Source organism: Limulus polyphemus, unplaced genomic scaffold (assembly GCF_000517525.1).
Source record: "Limulus polyphemus unplaced genomic scaffold, Limulus_polyphemus-2.1.2 Scaffold6278, whole genome shotgun sequence".
NCBI lineage: Eukaryota > Metazoa > Arthropoda > Merostomata > Xiphosura > Limulidae > Limulus > Limulus polyphemus.
In genome coordinates this window covers 46,938-53,355 of record NW_013671888.1, presented here as the reverse complement: position 1 = coordinate 53,355, position 6,418 = coordinate 46,938, and the positions used below count along the sequence as shown (strand labels likewise).

At 32.0% G+C, this 6,418-nt stretch overlaps 1 long non-coding RNA gene across 1 annotated transcript; it reads right to left on the bottom strand.

Moving 5' to 3' along the window:
- Positions 1-511: 511 nt before the first annotated feature.
- LOC111089446 lies at positions 512-5,144 on the bottom strand. The gene is made up of 3 exons (XR_002613730.1): positions 5,006-5,144; positions 4,428-4,497; positions 512-570 (listed from the first exon to the last, which is right to left on the bottom strand). It is a non-coding gene; the product is annotated as an uncharacterized LOC111089446 (long non-coding RNA).
- Between the last annotated feature and the right edge of the window lie 1,274 nt (positions 5,145-6,418).

Below are 6,418 nucleotides of genomic sequence, written 5' to 3'. Positions count from 1 at the left end.
TAGCTATGTGACTTTGAACAATACTGGATGACATAAATATCAAAATGGTTTACAAATTATGTAAGTACACCTTGTAGTAGTTCCATGTTTACAGTTGTGATATCGTGAGATGTTATATTGTGACTTTATTTTAGACCTGTTTAAGCGGTAATTAATTCTTTATGTTATTGTTATTAAGTGGGTAATGAGTCACAAAACAAATAATCAAAACATTTCAGAGGTGTGGTGCCAAAAGTGTCTTTGCCCCCGGGTGCTGAGAACCCTTGCTACGCCACTGAATATACATGATGTACATTTTTTGGGGGGGTGGTTAATGAAAGTGTTCCAAAACATGACACTAATTTCTTGACGACCTAATACATTCAGGTTTAGAGAGAGAGAAAAAAGGTATTTAAAAGGAATTTTCATGTATGGCAGGAAGTAATTAGAAAACTAAAAGTAAAAAAAAATTAAACTATAAAATGAGAAAGGACACAAACACATGTAACAAGCATAAAGTTATTGTTCGTGAAATTCTTACCAATTTTAAGAATGTTAATTCTTTATTCAGTGCTGTCCACATTTTTCAACCTGAAATACCGACACCAAATATTTTTATTACTCATCAGCTTTGGTCAATATCATCTTATATAACAACATATGATCACATTCCTCTGAATAATGAATATCACCAACACCTAAAAAACTTTCACAACAGTAAATTCAAATTACAATTAACTCATGAGAAGTTCTAGTTAGCACTTGTAGTGAGAAAATCCCTCCCCTAAATTCAATCTTTCCCATACTCCTAGATCTTTTTTGCAAATTTGAGGGGTTTATTTCTAGATGATAATTTGTGTGTATGTGTGAAAAACCTAGGTAGGGCAACTTACTTGTTAAAAAATAAATTTTGGGAAATAAATCAGACCATATTTATAGACATACTGTGACTTTGGCACTCAAAAAGTTCTGCACCACATCAATCACTAAATAAAATTTGAATTGTTAAAGTTGTATGACAGTCTTTATGATTTGTTATATACCAATTAGCTGTAGCTGCTTTAAAGATTCTTAAAATGACACCATCCCAGCAAAAAAGCTCATAAATGGAATTGCTTATTAATTTGAGTTCATCTAATTTCTTTTAAATCTGTTGGTGTTATATATTTGAAAGATGTTAAATATTCAATACTTCAAAAACGATAACTCTATTAAGCAAATATCCCTCTGTGACTTGTATTAAACATTTTGTTTTCTTTATATGTATACTATATGTATGGTGTTTTGATTGTCTTTTATCCACCACTGAATTAACAAATCAATTTTAACAATTAGCCTTTTGTATATAACCTTACAAAGACCTTACAAAAGTACTTGTCTTAAACGACTTTTAGTAAGCCAGTGATGCAATAACTAAATTCCTAAAAGCTATAACAACTGCTACTTCCTAAATTCTAATAATCAAAAAGGATGTTTTATCAAACAACACCTGAGAACTAATTCCATTTTTTTCCAACAACTGATCAAAAGATGGGTAAGCCTGTTATATCCTCTTGGTTTGCCAGATATTGTGGTGTCATTGGATTAATTAGAACTTTTGTTGGATTGGATGCAAAAGGCTGCACTGATTTGGGTTTTGAAGCTTTAGTTGGTTGTACTAGTTGGTGGAGGAATGAATAACAACATGATAAATTAACTTCTGTATTCTTGCTTATTCACTCTTAAAATTTCCAAAATTCAAAATAAATCTGGATAATCTTGGATATATAATGAGTTTGAAAGCTTGTACAGTTCTTACAACACATGATGCCTTATATGTTACACGTGTTGTTGCCTATGAAATACCATTATAGGGGTCTGATGCATCTTCAGTAATGTTACCTTATCTATAAGGCATGGGTGGTAAAAGCAAATAATTCTGATGACACACAATCATACTTAAAACGTACTGACATTTTACTTGAGGGTAAAACTTTAAACTCATCCTTTATTACAACAGACTGTTTGGTACTTCAAAATGTGCCTTTCACACCCACTTTAAGTATTTATGGAATCCTTCATTCATTTATCAAGATATCTCAATAAAATGGGTAATTTCACAGAAAAAAAAGATGTTGAAATTTCAATATAAAATTAGATTAAACATTTTTAAAAGAAGCACTTGGTCTTCTACTAACCAGGTTACAACAGCTAGTTCGGGAATTACATCAAATTGCTAGTAGTCTTGGGCAGTGTTGTTTAAGCTATGACATTTGGAAAGCTTTAAATATTAATATGTTACTACCATAAATAATAGTATAGCTTTAATAAAATATTATTCAAAAATAGCAAGCATTTTGGAGTAGCTTTAACATAGCATACATGTATAATTTAAGGGCAACAAGTGACCTATTGGTCCATCTATGCTGTTCGATCCACTGACCTAAACTTTAAAATAAAAATAAAACTAAAAGTCAAAACCAACCCTCATCAATCAAATATTTATCAAGCCTCCTCTTACACTCCCTTAATTTAGTTGCATTGACATCTGAAGGCAACCCATTCCAAAGACCAACTATCCTGTTAGAACAATAAAGATGTCTTAGCTGAGGATGACTCCTACCCTGATAAATTTATATTTATGTTTCCTAGTTCGACCATTCCCAGCATTCAGTACATAAAAATATGATGCAGTGACATTATAAATTTTCTTAACAAACTTATACACATTAATAAGACTCCCTCTAACTCTTCTTTCTCAAGAGAAAACATTTTCAGATTTTAATCTGTCTTCATATGACAACCTTTACACCCCAGGTATCATCCTAGTAACCCTCCTCTGAACCCTTTCCAACAACTCAATGTCCTTTCTAACATAAATAGCCCAAGACTGAACACAATAATCCAAATGTAGCCAAATTATATTCAATATTTCTGCAGATACAACCTAAAATACAGAGAAAAGGGGAACATTTGGTCTTTCTTGGCTATCCCTAAATATCTATTACTAAGAAATACTTTAACCTTGCACTAGTCTTCCGGGGGTCTTCATGGACCCCAAATATTTTTTAGATGTCGGAGCTGACAGATGGAAGCACGTATGTTTGTTGTTCTCAATACCTTCAGTAATCGGCTAGTTTCTGTTAAATTGTTACACTTAGTTTAAGTGGTAAAAAAGAAACAAGTTGTAACATTCAATGTTTATTTATTGATTAATAAAGGAAAAAATTTTTAGTGTTAGTGTTTTTTGTTTCCAAAGTAATAGTTTATTATTATTATCTAAATTAATTTTTTTATGACCGGGTCTACGCGGACCCTGGAAGAGTGAATATGGAAAATTTTCACAGAAGACAAATGCAGGGTTAACATTCACATCCACACTTTATTTTTCAAAAAATAATTTAATCCCCTCATAAACACACTGACCTCCACTACTGCTAATGGCAACTCATTTCACAAACTTATCACCCTGTTAGAAAAACAAGTCTCTAAACTTAAGCCTAGCTTATCTTTTCCAAATCTTAAACTTGTGTCCTATCATCCTGTTTTCTTCAAAATACATCACAAAGAGAGTAGAGGTCTTTATTCTATTGATCCCAATGGATGATCTGTTAAATTTCATCCAATTTTTAGAAGATGAAGTAAATGATCTTAATCTATCTCTATACAATTATTCTTCCATCTCCAGAACCATCCTAGTAGCTCTCTTCTGAAGCTTCTCAAATAAGTCAATCTCCTTTCTTTGACAATGAAACCAAAACTGCACAAAATATTCCAAGCTAGCTAGTTACCATGTAAAAACAAAAAAAAGTTAACCACTGCTTTTGAATTGTCACCATTTATTTCCTAATGGATTTCAAAGAGTTATTTTCTGTCAGACAGTTCACTTTTCTTGAGGTAGCTTCGTAAATTAACATGATATTCCAAAATATAGTGTATATTCCTGAAGTTTGGCAAATGTATGTGCCCCTTCAACATCTCAATAAATGTGCACTTACAAACAAAAGTGGCAGTTATCAAAGATTTGTAAAGCACTTAAACCCTAGCTCTACTGGTGCTGGTAGATCTATTAAGTAAAGCAAATTCAACCAATACTTTACATTTTATTTTGCTTCTCAAATGTATTCACCTGGAAAAGCAAAGAAACAGCTTATTTTTGTACACAGAAAATATTATAAGTATTTGTGAATCTATATGTCTTCCCATGTTTAGACAATTTCAGTTCATTTTTAACAATAAACTTTGCTCCCCAGTGGTTCAGTGGTAAATCTGTCAGCTTATAATGCTAAAAACTAGGTTTTGATACTCATGGTAAGCACAATACAGCTAGCCCATTGTGTAGCTTTGTGCCTAACAAACAAACATTCTTTGGCACCTTAACCAATACATACCAAGCAGTTCATAGTTAAGATTTTTGTACTGCATGGGCAAGGATAAAAAAACAAAAAAAATACTCTCTAGGTACTCACCAGATTAAAGATATTTTACTGAAGACATTTTAGACAATAACTTGAATAAGCCCTTTAAATTCGTCTGAAACTGTAAAACAAAGTAAAAAAAAAAAAGGGTGTAATATAATACTGACACACATACAACTCGCACTTTCACCAATAAAAACATATGGTCACTGTAAAGCCTAAAGCCATACAGTCTAAAGCCTTAAGGCTGAAGTTAAAGGAGTGTAACATCAAATTCATGTCCATTCTATCTTACAAGTTACATTTATTATATTTACGCTGAAAACGAGACTGAAGCTTGAAAACCTTCAGATTAAAACAAGAGGTTAATATTTTTATTTGTCTTTGTGAATTTGTGGCACACTGAACAATAAATAAGTTAACATTATTATTATTATTTCTGATGATATTCAAGTTACAACTTAAACTACAACAGTACATGTACAATGCAAACAAGATTTCTCATTTTCCCCATTGTAATATAACACAATACTTCCTAGTAACCCCTTTTAAATCCATACTTTAAGTTATAAAACCAGTTTTTATTAATATTTATTCTGCATAAGTTCATGAAACTTCAAGTTCAATACCTACGACTCCACATTTATTACTTTTAACAGTAAATAATGATTAGTTGCGTTCGTAAGTAAATTCGTTAGTGTATAGCGCCCTCTGTAAACTTTAATTGTCTTTAATCAAGCCACCATTTATCAGAAATCCAACTACATGTATTGGATTTGTGGTCGAATTTTACTGTCTCTTATAACAAAGTGAACTCTGAAGAAATTGTTTCAGAAACAGAAGCAGACATTCGTAACTTAGATGACATCACTCAATCCAATATTAGATGGGAAACGTATGAAAAAAAATCAAACTATTAAACAATAGTCGTAAACCAAAAAATAACTGAATAAAACATGAATATGAGGCTCTAAAATCTATACACCAAAATAAAGATCTGGTCGTAACAAAAGAAGACAAAAGTGGTAAAATTATAATTCTTGACAAAAAAAAAACAATATAATGAGGCGTAGCTAAGGGACGCTCGCCCTCTGAAAAACCTAGACCTCTCTAGAAATTAATGTATTATTACAAAATATGTCGAAAAAATTCAACAAGATTCTCGAGACTAGGTTTAATACAGTATGTGCTCAATTATTCCTTGATAAAGAAAATAGTTTAATTAATATTATATCGATAAAGTGATATTGAAAAGAGAAGTTACCAACCATGTGTTGATAATTTCTATTTTTTGCATATGTTTTGCACGTGTTACGAAAATATATTGTTACGACAGCGGAAGTCACGTGACTCTGATAACACGTCATGAGATTTTCGAAGGATCATGAATTGTCATGGCAACTCTAGTCTGTCCCAGAATGGCATAGATAGAAAGATTGAAGCTAAAGATAATCGAGTCAAGCGTAAGTAAAGTGTGTGAATCCATGAGAATTATGGCGTGTTTTTATAAAAGTAGATAAGTTAAACTGACTATGGAAATTCTGTGTATTGCAAAGTTGTAACGAAAAAGAATAAACTAGTTTTAATTAAGAAAGGACTTGTATCGCTGAAGTTTCTCGGAAAAAAATTCTACGGGAAATTAACAAACAAGCAGATATGCAACAAATTGGTGTCAGAGAGTAGGACGAAAAAGAAAAAAAAGAAGAAGAAGAAGATGGAAACCAGAGGTGGCAAATCAATCTACAGCTTAGCAGATTTGATGACAGCAACACAAGAACAGCAAAAGAAACAAGAAGAACAAGAAAAGAAACAAGAAGAGAGACAACAGCAGTTGCAAGAAAACCTGCAACAGTGGTAGCTCGAACAGCAAAATCAACAAGAAGAGAGATTACAGCAGTTGTTGGAGGAAAAGAAAAGAAACAAGAAGAACGAGAAAAGAAACAAGTTGAGAGATTACAGCAGTTGTTGGAGGAAAAAGAAAGGACATACACTCCCAGAACATTTAACTGACCTCTATAAGAAGAGCATAGTCCATTTGTCAT